The following is a 16,658-nucleotide window of genomic DNA, read 5'->3' as shown; positions in this document are numbered from 1 at the left end:
AATGCACTTAATTCCTTATGTGGAAGGGAAGATTGTGATTACGTCTTATGATGTTACCGTAAGTTTTTCCAAAATGTAAGTCTTAATCTAATTAGTAATTAATGTATTATTTCCGAATGATATAATTTGTCTTCCTGGTTTCAAATGCCATCTGCTTTAAGCACTGCAAAAATCTTTTATGTGTGTCTTAAAAATGTTTCAGGCTCTTCAGGCTCTTTGTGTGTGGTAGAGAATGATGCAACCTACGTTTTTCCAACCCACATCACTCTGTGATTAAGGAGAAACAAAAAAGATGCGTGAGTGAGTAGAGAGGCAGTTAATCAGCAAACACTTTGAACTGTTTTTCTTCTTACAGATACGTTAGTGTAAGCCTGGTTTAAATCTATGTTAATGTCATTATACCTGCCTTGGATATTCACTGATGCAACAGGTTAAAAAAAAAGAAAAAAAGTGGCTTATCACATAAATAATGTGAGTGATTTAGTTTACTTAAATTGGCAAAAAAAAAGTTTTCCTTGCCTAGTAAATAGCTCCTAGCCTCCGCTCCTCTGTGCTGGCTTCATAGTGAAATTCCTTCTGACATTGTCTCAGGCACACTTTCAATTTTGATTTCAAGCTGTCTATAAACTTTGCATTGCAGGATTGTAAGAACAGTTCTCTGGACATTATCATGTAACCTGCTGACTGTGGAGATTACTGTCAGTTTCTTCTACGTGCAGCAACTTTTTTCAAATATGTATAACCATTCTACAAATGTTGAAGAAGCTGGGTTGGTCTGATTTGTGTATGTGAAGTAAAACAGAGCGTGCTCATTTGGCACATTTACAGTGCAAAAAGTTGGAGTCTAATTTCATTAACCACAGTATGAAATGCTTTCTAAAAATGCACGTCATGTTTCAAATGCAACATTATTTTGCATCTTTTTTCTGTGTATATGTTAAAAAATTATGTAGTTACGAAAACGGCATTTATAAACTAAAAATGTGTCCTGCCTTATAAACAGCATTTGTTTTCCAAAGCAGTGGAATTTAAGGATCAGTTGAAAAACTCAGCCAAGTCAGCAGATACCTTTCCATTGACTTCAGAGAACATCCAGACCTGCAATTAATTGATTGTATGTGTCCTTAGTGTATGAAGCCTCATGAAAATAAATTGGTAGTTGAACTTGCCAGCTGGGCAGCCTGGCATCTGAGTACTCCAAGTAAAACCAAAGGAAAACCTCTGTCTTGCAGCCTTCCTATTATCTTCTGGGAACAATTCAGTTGCATGCACTCTGGGTTTGTGATGTATTTCAGCACATTGTCATGCAGAAGGCCAGTTCTTCAATTTGTTCTCATTGTACTCAGAAAAAGTTCATCTCTGTCTAATGCAATCATTATTTTACAAAAAAAAAAATCTGCTGTGCTTTTTATCCTTAGCTTTAATAGTCCATGGTCTAGCATAGTCTTGGCTTACTTGTGCTATTCTCTTGACTTAGCTGTTTAAGTGTTAGTGGGTGTTGATTCTTGGATATGAAGTCACTTTCTTCAGCTTTGCACAAGTATTGAAGAAAGTCCCTAATTCCTTTATCTAGAAGAATTTCAGTTGATACCAAATCAAGGAAACAGTAGAACAGAAAGGGACTCCTGAATTAGGGCAACCCAAGAACAAAGCAATGTAGGAAAGAAAGGAAGGTCTGTTTGGTTGGTTATAATTCATAACTCTGCAATTGCCCAGGTAGCTTTCCTGTGGTCAGAGTTGTGTTTTGGATTGAAGAGATTGCTACTTTTGTTCAGCCATTTCTGCCATGGTTTTTAGTGATGACATACAAAGTAAAAAATCCGTTCTGAAGGCAAAAGTTGTTTGCATGTGTTAATACATGTTTCTCTATGTTATGCATCAATGATAATCAGCACTGGGCACCTGATACCAGGTTGTGGTACTGTTTCAACTTCCAGGAAAAACAAATTTCTCTCCCTGCCTAGAGGTGGCTCAAAAGTGCACATGCGTTTTTGTGCCTTGAGAATTTCTATTGCCAAAAAGGGTAAATAGTGAAAAATCTCATTTTAAAATTTGGGGTTTGAGCTTAAAGTGTGCTCAGCTACAACTAAAGACACCGGAAAGTTGAAGAGCTCAGTACTCTTTTGCATCACACTTCACTTCTAGAGGCATACGTATCCCACTTAGGATTATTTTGGCAACACAAAGTGTAACATACTTGTTGAGCAGATGGCTGGGATGCTACAGTTCACGTCAGCTCGGCAGTCTACTGTATGGTGTCTTACATCCTCGGCGTTCTCACCACTGCGGTGCGATGGGTACGTGCAGCCGGTCTGCTCGCAGCTTAGTTGGTTCTAAAAATCTTATAACCTGAGAATTTTATTCTTCGCAAGTCCCAGGTTGCCAAAAGAAGACTTTCAAACAACAAAAAGAGGGCTTTTAAGTGTTCAGAGCGGTTCAGTGATCCGTTAAATAATTCTCCGGGAGCGTGTGATTCAAAATGGCCCAAGATAGCTTTGAACCTGAAAAACAATGACAAGGTCAGCTCATAAACCTCGCTAATTGTAGCACAATGCTTTTCTAAAGAGCAAAGCAAGAGTATAACCTAGAAGCTTGGTCTAAACTAATCAAAATGATCTGTGCCACTTTGCCTGACAGCTGTAGTGGGGAGGGGCTACTTAAGAACATCATAGATTGGTTGAACATTGTAATTAGAGAATTAGAAATAAAACTGCTAGACTTAATCCGAGAGTTCTCCTTTTTAATCTGAGAGTCTGTAAGCTTAACAAATGTAGCTTGCTTTTTGTTTTTAACTGCGTGCTCAAAATCATTTGTAAATTATTACAGTAAAAGGAATGTGCTTAAATTCCTAGGCATATCATGCCACACAAGGTCTCCTTGATAAAAATACATCATTTGAAAAGTGTAACTTATGAATATGGAAAGAGGTGGCATGGAAACAACGAAATCATGCTAAACCTCTTGTTCCTTCCCATCTGTATGTAATTGTAGAGGTTGTGCTGGAAGCAGAGTCATCAAGTGTCATGTGTCATTCCCGAAACTTGCCAGAAGCTGCTAAAGGCTGAAGTTAGACATGCTGAATACTTACTGAGCAGCTTGCGCTGTGTGAAATACCACAAAGAACACTGGGTCTTCTAACCCTGAATTAGGGTCATGGAAAAATTCACTGTCTTAGCTGTGCTCAACCCTGCTGAAAAGCACATGACTTGTTTGTGGCAATTAGGTGTATGAAGCATTCACAGTGTCAGTTAAACTTGCAGATACAGCTGTGAGCATGTAAGCATTTCTTCTTTCCTGGTTCCCTTTGTTGTGTCCCATTACTGGCAGCACATTTTAATTACAGTAAGCCTTCCCCACCTCCTTCTGTGTGTTCTTATAATCCAGCCAAATGGTGTGGAGTAGTTTGATGAGTGATATTCTCTGTTGAGATTTGTAAGGAACAACAGGAGAGAAGTACTGCTGGCAAAAGAGGGGAAAAAAAAAAAGGAGAGAGAAAGGATTTTAGCATGAAAGCATCCTAAACAATAACTGTTATTTGTCTGGAATAGCTTGAAATCAAAAGGAAGGAAAACCTGAGAAGCCAGCCTCTTATTTTACGGGGGTGGGGGTGATGACTTATTTCTCTTTTCTTTCTCCAGTTCCCACAGTTTGGTATCAAAATGCTCTGCACTGTATATTTTTTAGGGTTGTATAAATGCTTTTGGATAGGCTTCTGCTGACTTAGCTCCAGAAGTTTTAACCTTTCATTAGTTTTAACTGCTGAGCAAGGCAAATGGAAAGGAAGAGTTTTTATTCACAGGGTTTGGTTAGCGCCCTGCCCTCTCAAGTGCGGTGCCTTTTTCAGCTCTTGATTTGACTGCCTGGTGCTGTCCTGATGGACCATAATGGGTTAAATCTCCCCCAAAGCCTTTCCCATACATACAAGACTAAACAAGAAGCAGACTTTAAAGGTTTTAAGTATGGCTGTAGTTAACTATAACCAGCTGTTGCAAGATAACAGTGTTTCCATTGGAAAAGTGAGCCCCTTTCCCGTTCACAATGAAACCATTCTGCAGGCGTGTTTGGAAGCAGGCGGCTCTGGCAATGATCAGAATGAGGTGGGGGGCTGGGCCCCAACTTGTCGGGTCTTTCTGCTCCAAGTGACATTTATATAGCAATTCTATTTCTGCTACCGAAAGCCAAAACATACAAATCCATCTTATCCAGGCTATTAAGAAATAGAGAGCGAATGATTATTTTTTCCCCTTCCCTTCCATTCTCTTTTCTTTGCTGCCTCTGCTCTGCATCGATGTTTATTTTGAATAATGAGGAAAAAATGATATTAGCATGCCTCCATCTATCTTTTAGAGTCTGGTAACATGATGTTTGAAATAAATCCAAACAATACCTGGTGGAGGAATACATCTTTGGAAATCCATCTTGCTTGTTAAAGGCATACCATAAAACAAATTTTCTTGTTTTGCTGTTTTCAATACATTGAAATGTTAGTTAGAAGTGCCTTTTTGAAGAGAGAAGCAAAAGCCAATTGCTTCCGTTCCAAGTCAAATGCAAGAAGGCCAGGAAAATAAAAGATCTGATTTGAACGCTTTTTGGCAGTTAGGGATTTGTTAAATAGTTTGTTTTTAATTGCTTTCAAAAGTGAGGGGGAAGGAGAAATCTTTTGTAATTCGTGCTTCTGGAGAAAACAAATGTGGGAAATCAGGTTGTTAATATTAGAAGTTATAATGTGACTCACACGGTGCATAATCTCTGCAACAGTACAAGCAGCAAAAGCAGAGACAAAGAAACAGATGTGCAAACTTCCTACTAGTTAAATCCCCGCTATTTAATCAACAGCAGGACTCGTTCTTTGTTTCATGATATTTCCTAGCTCAGAAACATCTCCATAGGAGGACATGAAAAGGTACTGCAAGAAAAGTGCTTTGCCATCTGCAGTCCGGCAAATGCCTCCTTAAAGCAACGTTCACAAGGTTGGCCTTAAGGCTGTAAAGGGGGGTAAGCAGCTATAGCTCCAAACCAGCAGCCTGGCTAGGAGCTTCCACATAGCTGAGCCAGATAGAAACTTGGTTGTCTGACCTCATACTTGCTTCTGCCAGACCCAAAGAGCTTTCCGAACTACAGGCAATAAAGAAGAGTTATGTTCCTCAGAGCAAAGCCAGCTAGTAGGTTATTAATGTAATCGGAGGCTGGGAATTGTTCTGTGACTGCTTTCAGCCTGGGAGGAGGCCCTGGTGCTCCGGTGGCGGCATGTGTGAAGACGAGGGCTGGTCTCTGCTAGCAGCTGGGGCTGCTACAGGAGCAAAACTACGTTTTGGTTGTGAAGCTGGGGGCCCTGGGGCTGGGACAGAACCCCAACCAGTTGCTCCGTGCTCTGCGTGCTGGTGTCACACAGAACCGTGGCAGGTAGATTTCCAGACCTGCCGTCTAATCTTCAGACCAGATAAATCTCCTACAGCAGAACACGGGGCTGCTGATAGAAAAGTGCTTTTTACACGTTTCACCTTATCTTGTGCTCTGAGGCTTTTTCCTTTCAAGATCCAGGTGCGGGTGGATGCTGAGTAAAACCATGAGCTCTGCCTTTTCCTCACTTTCTTGCCAAGGTGGGAGCCTGCACTGACAGCATCCCTGTGCCTGCATCCACCCCCACCTCCTGCTGCAGGTCGGGGAGCGCAGGTCCTCGGGGCTTGCCACGTGCTGGTTATCCTTCCGTCTATGGACAGGCTCCTGTGTGGAATTGCTGTAGAGTCTTGCCTTGCATTAATAATTTGGAAAACTGAAGAAGTTAAAGCTGGTGTTGTAGAACTGGGAGCCAGGCAGGGGGCTGACGGGGGGCCACTCTTTCCTCCCTAAGAAAGCTTTTAGCGACATTTAAAAACTTGCTGAAAAATGGGTCTTGGGTTGTTGCTTGCCAGTGTCTTTCTTCTGCTCATTTCTACATCGCAATTACAAATGGGTTTTATTTTTAAGCAGGGGAGAAGAGATTGGGTAAAGTATGAGTGGAGATCAGCAAGAGCCTAGAACTAGTTGGTAAGCAGTGTACCTTTTCAGTGTAATAGTTAAGAGAAATATGAACTCTTAAAATGCCATCTATTTGTTGCACGAGTTTTATCACTTGCCTGTGTAATTATCATAGGGTTAAAGGAAATTGTGTGTAATTTCTGCTGAAATTTGTAGTTGTTTCTGTTCGTTTATAGTACGCAAATCTCCCAATAGACTGTAACCCTAATTTTATTAGGCTAAATCATAGAGCGCTGCTGTTAAACTTAAGAGCCTAGGCAGTCCCAGGGGTAGTTCTGATGCACGCAAGCTTAGAAGAGAGCTTTTGAAAAACAGCCCTGATTTATACTATTGTGTTAAAAGTGTGAACAACTTTCTTACTGATTTAAAACATGTCCCAAGTCACTGGTAGTGATCCGCATCACAGTTCCATGACCATTAATCATTTTATCATCACAAAACAAAGAGCCCCTTTCATGGAGAAGTGCTTTGCATGCACATATGCTATATCGCTCATTTTTACAGCCAAGGGAACGTACGAGTCATCTGCATCCTTTGAAGACTACATTTTAAGCTAATTTACTGAGGAATCAAAAATGGATTGTATTGATATCTTCGCACAAATTCATGAAGTTACACAAATTTACGCAAGCAGAACATTTGGTCTTGGTAATTTGGGGATTTTTCCAAGCATGTATACATAGTAAACAGCCTGTTGCATGACTTGTAGATATGCAGTATATCATCAAATGGCTTAATTGCTGCAGTAGTACTTCTATATTGCTTTTCTTTCATCTTGGTTATAGTCCTCGCAAGGTAATGCATAGTACTGTGTGACTCAGGACATACAGAAACTCGTTTGAAGTTGCTGGATTTTTTGTGCAGTAGCTCAGTGGGATTTTTGCTACGTTCCTTCTAAACTACTGGCACGTGCTAGGCTGGCACAGGATTTTTGTTTGGCCTCGTCGTTAATGTTTTCATCTTTACTGAGGAAGGTATATGTTAACAGACCCGTAAGTCACTGTTTTCTGGTCCAAGCTGTGCCTATTACATGTGCATAGGTCGTAGAGAGTTCTCTTCAGTCATTGTGAGTCAATGAAAAAAATATACATCTGTGTATATACTCATACACCAACACAGACGAAACCATTAAGAAAAAGAGCCTGATGAATGTTAAAAAGTGGAGGGAGTTTATGCTGCTAAATTCAAACTTTGTATTTCACAGTTGCATGCTGCAGTTTCGGGCTGCTCACTTAATCGCACATTATTTGCACTGACAAATGGCTTCTGCTTCATACAAGAAGCAATGCTGCAGCCTAAAAATAAAGTGGCTAAAAGAGTAGAAATGCTTCTGGAATTAATTGACATTTTGTGTTTCTTTTTAGTAACTGTTCATTTACCTAAATAATTCATGCATTTCATTTTTTTGTGTGTTCTCTTCAGCAGTGTAATGTTTCTTTCTAAGCATTTGTTAAGACAGTGCCTTTTTTAGATTGCCATTCTTTCCTCTGCTGTTGCTTAAGCAATGGCACATACTGAGTGTCTGGATCCTTATCAAATATGAGTCTTCAGTCCCTCAATAACTTCTGAATAACTTCTGTCCTGCTCATGAACATAGGCTGCTGCCAAGAAGAAGAGAGACCGCATCCTTTTGAAGAGACACAGTGCTTTTTCTCTGTGTTGGGATGCGTGTGATCTTTCTGTGGCTTCTCAGGATTCCTGCACACAGAAAATGCCTGGACTGAAAGACAGTTTGCTGTACTATGTTTCCTTTTTTTTTTTTTTTTTTTTTTTAGGAGCAAAGATCCCTTTTGTATTTAAGTCTAAGCATCTTTGAAAGCACTCTATGCAGTTCAGAGTGTTTTTTAAGATAAACTTCCAGGTATTTTGGCAGAAACTTGGGAAGTTCAAGTTATGTTCAATTATGACTCTCCTCAGGTAAAAGCAGTTAGAGTTGTTTCCTGCTGGAACTTCTGGGTCACATCAGTACAGACTACAGAGAAAGGTTAGGGGAGCTCTGCTTCATAACTCCTGGAAGATTTTCTGTGCAAGTTTTAACAGCTGAATGACAATGAAGACAAAAAAAAAAACAACTGTCAGATTTCACTGTTCTTCACCTTAGTGACTTCAAGTTTATTTTTGCCATCTCTGAATATGGTTCCTTTGTTTGATAATTTGGAAAGCCTTCTTGTGGTGAATTGTTAATAATGTGTTATGAAATATATAGTATTTCCTGCAAGTATATATTTTTACATAGCCGATGTGTTTGTATAACTAGCAAGCGTTAGTTTAAATCTGTATGCTCTGGTTCTCCTTTTGCAAACACGGTGTGTGACTGTACAAGTGTGTGCCGCACAGAGCTCTGCCAGGGATGGTCCCCTGCTCTAGAAGCAAGAGGGAAAAAGGGATCATCTTGCTTCGTAGACGGAGAATAGGAGCCTTTTTCAAAGGAAATCATTTTCAGAGCCTACAGTCATAAGGATGCCAACCACACTGTGTCTGGCACCAGAGTTATCTGGAAAGCTAAGCACAGTACTCAGATTTAATCACTATATTACTCTACAAAGTTTTGCTTCATGTGTTTGTCATTACTGACTTTATTTAGTCTGAAAGACATTTTCTTGTACTTGGCAATTTTTAGAAGGTATTGCACCATTTGGTAGTATTTGGAGACCTGTCTGCTTTAAACACTGGGAAGATGACAATTTTGGCAGTCAAAATAAATGTAAGAAGCCACTGTGGATTTTTTTTTTATCCCTTTTTCTTCCTTTTCTTCTGCTGTGGCCAGAAGAGCCAGCTGGTTGAGTCTCAGCTCGAGTGCAGCTGCTCCCAAGCCTGGCTGCAGGTCCTGCGGCCAAGCAGCCGCAGCTCGGCTGACCGCAGGGTGCTGCCATTGTCGTTTGGTTATGGCATGGGATATTTGTACAATACAGCACTTTAAAAACGCATCATTTAAATTAATGAGGTTCATCTCACCCATTGTCATCCCTCGATACACTTCTTTGTAGATTAATTTGTGTTCGTGTTTTCTGTGCCTCTATTTTCATTAGTTAGAATTATTTCCATCAAAATTATGAAGCTGAAGTTGTATGAAACTTCTCAGGATAAATTATTGCAGCAGAAACAGCTCTTTGTGGCTTTCAGAATTTTTGGCTGTCATTACAGGTGTGTATTTACACATTATAGTTTGGATGTTGATACACTGAGTGAGAAAATCTTTGATGTAACTTTGAAAATGCTATACTTTTTGTTCTCTATACTTTGGCCTCATAATTAAGTCAGAGTATTTAAAATTTGCTGGAGGTTTTAAGTCATTAGTTATGCTTGGTTTAAATCATAGAATCAAATTTTGAATGGATTAATTTAGCTGTAAAGAGCCTTAACCCTTGTTTGACTTCCTGCTGCTGGTAGTTCAAAATACGATTTTATCGATTGATGAGGTTGATTATAAGGGATTTCCAAAACGCAGCCTTTTCCATTCAGTAGATGGTTAGGTTTGGTTTTCTTGCCAGAAAATTGATTTGGAAGCCTATTTCTAGGCTATTTCTAGAGTGACAAGTTAAAGATGATGGGTGAAAATTCGGACCCAGAGAACGGGAGTATGTTGGGGGAAGGGAGGTTATGAGGTCTGCTGTCCTTCTCTTTTGCTATCACATCGCAGAAAGTTTTACTCTATTATCAAGTTCCATTTAAAAACCTGGAGATGAGTGTCGTCAGAATTATGTCAGCACTCCCTTTCAAATCCCAAATTACCGGAGAGAGAGAGGTGCATTTTCTCCTGTCTCTGCAGGTTACTGGGCTATAATGCTTTTCTGGAAAATGATGTTATATTTTGCTTTCCTTGATTTTTGTAGCTTTTAAGTAAGACTAAATTATAACTGACCTTCATCCAACAGCTGCAGCAACTCAAGCCACCTGTGTGGTCCAAAGAAAGAGACTCTGGTAGCCTTGACATTGGAGATCTAGAAGAAAACTATTAATATATTTAAAGACTTTAACTGAGAATTTTCAGGGACTTCATTAAGTGGGAAAACTGAATTTAAAAAAAACGTGTACAAAAAATACCTAGCAAATATTTTAGGTCATGTTTCTTAATTAGGAGTTTGGAGGAAGTACGTGAAGTAGTCCTTTGTGTTTTCTGGACACTGTTGGCACTAGCAATATAACTTTTGCTTCAAGGTAGGGATCTGGCTTTGGGTGGGAGTGAATCAGGATTTCATAGAACTTTATCCCTTCTGGTACCCAGTCTGCCCCACAGCTTGTGGCTGCTCTGTGGGCCTGCGCCTTGACAAATGCAGCTATAGCCTCTCCTCTGAGTAAAACGGACATGTTCCCAGTCAGTGGCTCTTTCTCCATAGTCAAGGAGGTTAGAGATGTTTTCTGCTGTATTGGGCCCAAGTCTGTCATATTTTGTGTGTGATGTGATGCTTAACACTTCCAGGCTAGGGATTAAACTTAATGAAAACTGCTGGATTCTTATTTACTCAGATTTATTTTGGTCGTTAGCTACTGTGTGACTGTGATATTTGTTTATATATTTATTTATTTATTATTAGTAATGATAGAGACTTTGGAAAACTAATCTTTCCTTTAGCATGCCACAGTTATTAACCACTCTTTGTCAAAGGTCTCACAGAATTTACAGCAAGGCTGTTAAATTCTTACCAGCTGAAAAAACAGAGGTCATTTTCGTGTTGTTGTTGTGCTGGATGAAATGTAAAGTACAGGAAACAGAGGAGACATAAGAGAACCTTTCAGGAGATTTTGATTGAACCACCAAGTGTCTAAAAATGTTTTACTCACTTGGAGCTTAGTACTTTTGTGGGAGGGAAGGAGAGGAGAATATTTATCAGCTGCTCTGTGAAAGATATCTAAGACTTATTAAATGTTGATTCATGTTTTTCATTCCATTTTACATATAGTGTGTATATATATAATTCACCAAGATTACTTTGGTTTTTATTTATTTATTTATATCATAAACAAGTTTGTGCATGTTCTTTACAGAAAAGTGTGTTTTCCTTTCTGTTGGTTGCTCTATATTATTTACATCTAACTTCCATAAACAGGATCATCTCTGAAATAATCATCTTAAATTCTCCCCCGGGGAGGAAAGCATGCACTGTTTCAAATATTTTTTTATTGTTTATTAAACCATGTTTGTATTGTTTTATGATATGTTTAAAAATATTTGTGAGCAGATCTTTTAATTGTTGCTTTTGCACTAATAATGACAAAGCTAGTTCTGCACTAGTTGGCAAATATATTTCAAATCAGAATCGTGATCCTGCCTGTGACTGTAAATTCACATAGCTCAGATTTCAAGGAAACCCTCCTGATTTACATAAGGTTGTCCCAAATTTGAAGGAGATCTCTTACCTTTTATTATGTGAAATATCAGAAAGTGTTATAAACTATAATTCCACTGAACTGTATTTTCATGTAAAATTGTCTAGGAGCTCCGAGCGTGCTTTTCATCGCCCACAAGAGGAGGCGAAGCAGCCTGCTTCAGAGAGTGGAAAGTTTTGCCTGGTTTGGAAGACTGGTGAAGTTAAAGGTAAGAAGTTGAAAAACACGTCACTGGATAATGAGTGGTTTATTACTTCAGTTAATTTTATGAAGACCTTTTCCTTTTGCTAAATTGAAATTGTCTGTTTCTTGAAATGAGACACAAATTAACAGAGCCTTGCTCTGAAACCCTAACTGCTGGATGGAGTCTGTGCTGTATTTGTGGCACTGATGAAAGCCATTCCAGCAAATTGTCGAACAGCGGGCCAAGGGTTGATCTGTTTTACTCCTTGCTCATGTAGTTGGGATAAGAATGCACTGAAAGCACCTATACAAGACAAAGAAATATTACTGTGCTGGCAAAATGATTCTTGAGACCTCCTGGCCCAATTTATGAGAGACAAATTCCAATGAAGGGTAATAATAATGGCAAGGCTTTTAATAGTCCGTTGAGCCCTGTTTTGCAGGAGCTAGGCAAACACTGGGAGCTCTAAGGCTGCTCTACATTTGGCTGAAATTAAAGGTGCACATAGTGTTGGGGATTTGTTTTCCGATCTATAGAATTCTATGAAAACTGTAATTCAGCCATGCCCGGGGAAATGTCTCTATTAATGCTCCATTCATATTTTAAAAGTCAGTCCAGTCCTTGAGTTTTCAATGTTCCCTTACAACATCTGTTTACTAGCAAGTAAAACCATGCTCTAAGCATGGGGTCTGAACATTCAAAGGTTTTAAAAACAAGCCATTACAGAACCAGAAATCTAATCCTTCAGTTAATCAACAGCAATATTTGAAAAGGGAGGAGCTATTGGATATCTACATTGCCTCAGGTAAGGACCAGGAATAATGCACATCCAGAAACGAAATGTGTGTAAATCACTGCAAAATTGACCAAAGCTGCATTTCGTGGCATTCAAAATACAAGAAAGATCTGATGGGGGTGAAGGGAAGCTGTTCAGCTGCTGAAAAATACTTGATTTGTAATAAAAAGTGAGTTGTTTACTACGGCTAAAGTGTTTTTTTCTCCTTTTTATTGAAAGGCAAGCAACTTTGTATATTTATGATTACAATAATTTTAGCAGTAGCATTATCTTAATAAATTCTGACTTAAAAATTTGCCCTTCAGATTGAGAGACAAATGAATTTTTCTTTTCCTATCCTAAACTGTAGATAAATACAGGCTGTGTTTGTACATTTCAGTGGTGGATTGACAGACTTTTGTGCATGTTTTAATGGTGTTGTATTATTAATAATATACTGTAAAGGATGAGCTGAATCTCACAGTGTAGAGACTAGATATTTTTTTCCCAAATATGAGGTGTGCTTGGATCTGTTTTCAAGCTGCCCACCTGTAGATGACATGATTTTAAGTGTCTCACAGGATAGCAAATCCTGTTCACAGTCTTCAGTTACGTAGTCCCGGCACCTGACAAGTTCACTGGCCACTCTCTTGGACTAGGAATGAGGAGAGAGAAATACATACAATTGATCTTAGGTGTATGAAAACAAGTCTGCAGTCAGTAGGATGGAAAATGAATGTTGCCTCTCTCCTGCTTTTTGGTATAATGTTTTAAAGCATACACCTGGCCTTTAATACTTGCTAGTAGATCTATCTTAAAAAGCCAGAATTTCTGGTAGAGCTGTCCCTAAAAGTATGTTTTTCATGATTGCAAGCAGTGCAAATTCCGTGAGGCCTGAGCTTCGGCTCAGCATTGTTTTTCAGGAGAGTAACCAAGTAACTGATGCAGTAGTAACTGGGAGTTCCCTACTGTCTTTGGTCTTCTCAAGTGAATCTGTTCTAGATCTCCAGCTAAGCTGATCGTGCTGTTGTAGGACGTACTAGACACTTTATAGACTGATATACTTCAGTGGAGCAGTTTGACACGTAGCTGCTATGTGATCCCTGGAGGAGCAAGTTTCTCTGATGTTAATCACTCTGCCTCATCCCCTATTCCTTAAGTAATCCTCCTGAAATCCTCTTGTGCACACATGGCTCCTGAACACAAAGAAGAAAGGTACTGTTCAGTGAGTGGAAAAGTCACCTTGTGTTTATGTCATGAGGTACAGAAGTGCAAATGAAGTCCTGTATGTGCAGTGCATGTAAGTGTCTAATTCTTTAGTGACAAAAGACCATGTTATCTCGAGTTAGTTTCAAAGGGCTAGGGTCACGTTCTCTCCCTTGCTGGGACAATGTACGCCTTCATACAATAAATTCCTCTAAATGTTTCATCTGACTGCAGGAAAAATACCTTTGGAGAAGAATTATTTAGTTACGCAGTTAACGCATGTGCTAGGTAGAGGACACAAAAATGTAATGGTTCTTTGTGAATGAGCAGGCTTTCCTTGGGTTTACCTAAGGAAAGGTATCTCTCTGCATCTGTCTGGTTTGCTATGAGATGAATATAGGAACTTTGTTAATCTGTGCCAGGTAGTTTTCATTTAAAAAGTCAAACGTTAAAAGACACAGCAGGCTGCCTGTAAAAGCCTTCATGCAAAAGTTGGCTCCAGGAGTGTCTAGCTCAGGGCTGGGGAGAGGCATGGCAGGGTTTCTAGGAGGCTGCTTCTTCCCAGCTGTTGATTTGTCTGTGTCAATAAAGTAACACATTTCCTCTGTCTTCATTGTTCCTGTGTAGACCATAGCAATAATGGCAAAAACTTACCGTCTTTTTATTTTTCTGATAAACAGACTAAACACTGGGTGGTGAGAAATCTGCTGAATAAGGTAGCATGTTTTCATGATGCTGTGCTTGGGAGAAAGCTCCGGGTATGTTTTGTCTCATGAAAGAGCATCTTGCCTCTTTCTGCAAAATGGGGAGAAAGCCAGTGCTTCCGTTGTAGGGGCAGAGATGTAAAAATACTCTAAAATGTAATCCTGGAAAAGTGAAAGGAGAACAAGTCAGTCTTTAAAATGTCAGGCACCAGTGTTTCTGATGTATTACACTGAAATCATGTGTTTTCGTTGGTGTTACTGGATATTTAAGAGAGGTTTTAAAGTATGTACTTTACGAAATTAGTATTATAATTTTTCATTGCTTTCACACTGGTATTATAACCTGTATGCATAGACTTAGCTAATATTTGTGTAACTTTAATTTTGTGAATTAAAAACAAACTTGGTTAATTTATGGTTGAATCTTTCACTTGTACATCAACAAAGCAGAACCGAGTACTTGAAGTCCGGCAACCTGCCTGGCCCGGGCTTGTCTAATGGCCGTATCGCAGCCGTCTGCTTGCCCACCAAACACCTGTTCCGTTTCCATCTCTCTAAACTTGCTTGGCCTTGGTACCCTTTTAAGACAGACTCTGAGAATAGCAAAGGTCTCTGGCCAAGCACTGCAGCCCTCACTCCTTTGAGCACCTGGTCCTGCTGCAGGAGAGAGAAAGGGAGAGGAGAGAAGGGAGCTTTGGTGGTGGGGCAGCTACAGGGGGCAGAGAATCCTCCCGAGGCTGTGGTCAGGTGATGGCAGCTAATGCGTGGGGCTATGGTAGATCCATAAAGGCTTTTGACCACGCAGAAGGCTAGGGAGGAGAAACAAAACCATGCTATTCACGAGGTCTTCTAGGCACTTCTGAGCATTTGGCAAGAAGCTGGGATGTAAGACTTAAGGAATCCCCTGCCTTTCTGGAATGAAGTACTCCTTCAGATGTGCTTCCTGTAGGTGTGGCACAGTTTTTGCCCTCCAGGCTTATCCATTTTGTTCTAATTCCTCACCTTGTTTTAAATTTCAGTAGCTTTATTGTGTTGTTATGAAAAATGACATCAATGCAGTGTTAGACATTCGAAGTTGGAGATGGTGAAGTGCAGCAAAAGCAGCGTTGTTATGCCATGAGTTGAATGACGCTGAGAGTAAAATATTTCACTTCTTGAGGCTCGCAGATACACAAATAAATCTCAAGAGATGTATTAATATGCAACAGTAATTTGTAATATAACTCAACTAAACGTTGACAAATCCACTTGATGCAGGCCTGATAAGATTTTATTTTCATATATATTTTTTTTTAATTTTGGCTGCTTAAAGTGTTGTACTCACCAGAACTGATGTGTCAAGATAAATGCATATAAGTTATTTCCCTTTCCTCCACCCTATTTATCATCAGTGAGGAGAAGAATAAAAGACTTTTACATTTTCCTGGATGCTACACTTTTACTTTGTTTTATTGTGACATCTGTCACACAAAAGTTTTATCCTCTTAAGCATCTTACAGGGAACTGCCATTTCATGATGAGGACTTAATCTTTGATCATGACATATTTTAACCAAGATGTGTCAGGCACTGTATTTTCTTCAAAACTGAGGAGCTATTGGAGGTGTTTAGTACTAAACAGAACTTTGGGGAAAAGGAATATAATTTTTTGTGTCGTGAAGAATATTATGGTGCAAGTGAGAGCAATTTTTAAAAGAAGCAGAAAAGAGGAGAGGTATAAAACCTCAATAACTAGAGAATGTGCAAGTCTCTGTTCCATACTGTATTGATTTTTTTGCCTCACAAAATGGCTACTGCCTCATGTATACAAGCTTCATAAAAACCAGTACAGGCTTAGTTGCACTGCTCTGAAAAATGTGTGACCAAACTCTGAGTTCAAATATAGGAAACCTTTCCTCGTGCCAATGATACCTCACTATTTCACCCTGCGAGACAGTTTCAGTTTATATGATGTAACAAAAATATTATGGGTACCGTTTAATTTGGATGATCATCAGGAATCATAATCATGGGATGCTTCTGCATGTTTCTTCTGAATCATGTGAAGATTAGAAACAACAAAAAGCATGGTTGAGCAAAATTCATAGAAGAAAATTTCAACACTTGGTTCTAAATTCATCCAGAACTGCTCAAATGTGGTCCGTTTTATTCAGTGTTATGAAGATTCAGGGCCAAAAAGATAAGATGGGAAATGCGAATGAAGTGGAAAAGAAAATTGCTCTCAGGCATCACCTTCAGAGCGCTGGTGGAGGCAAGGTTTGGTCTGGGTTCTGAAATGGCTGAAAGAATGGCACAAGTCAGTGCAAGGATCCTTCACACTTGTTCAGAGGAATCCAGTTCACTTTATCTGCATTTTGGAAACTGTCATCTATCTAGAAACACACACAAAATTTCTCAAGATACTTTTTAAATAGTTTTGGGATAATGAAGTCCGGACTTCTTGG

General features: G+C 39.4%; 1 protein-coding gene across 6 annotated transcripts in view; it reads left to right on the top strand.

The window, feature by feature from the left end:
• The window catches only part of CDH11 (cadherin 11), a 362,720-nt gene that overhangs the window by 107,984 nt on the left and 238,078 nt on the right, over positions 1 to 16,658 (top strand). For all 6 annotated transcript variants that reach the window (XM_080552813.1, XM_080552810.1, XM_080552814.1 and 3 more), the window contains one exon: positions 11,454 to 11,554. The gene's annotated coding sequence lies outside the window, so the exon portion shown is untranslated. The remainder of the gene's footprint in view (positions 1 to 11,453; positions 11,555 to 16,658) is intronic.

This window comes from Anser brachyrhynchus (assembly GCF_964034855.1).
Source record: "Anser brachyrhynchus genome assembly, chromosome: 12".
Lineage (NCBI taxonomy): Eukaryota > Metazoa > Chordata > Aves > Anseriformes > Anatidae > Anser > Anser brachyrhynchus.
The sequence above is the reverse complement of the archived record's forward strand: the minus strand, read 5'-3'. Positions and strand labels throughout refer to the sequence as shown.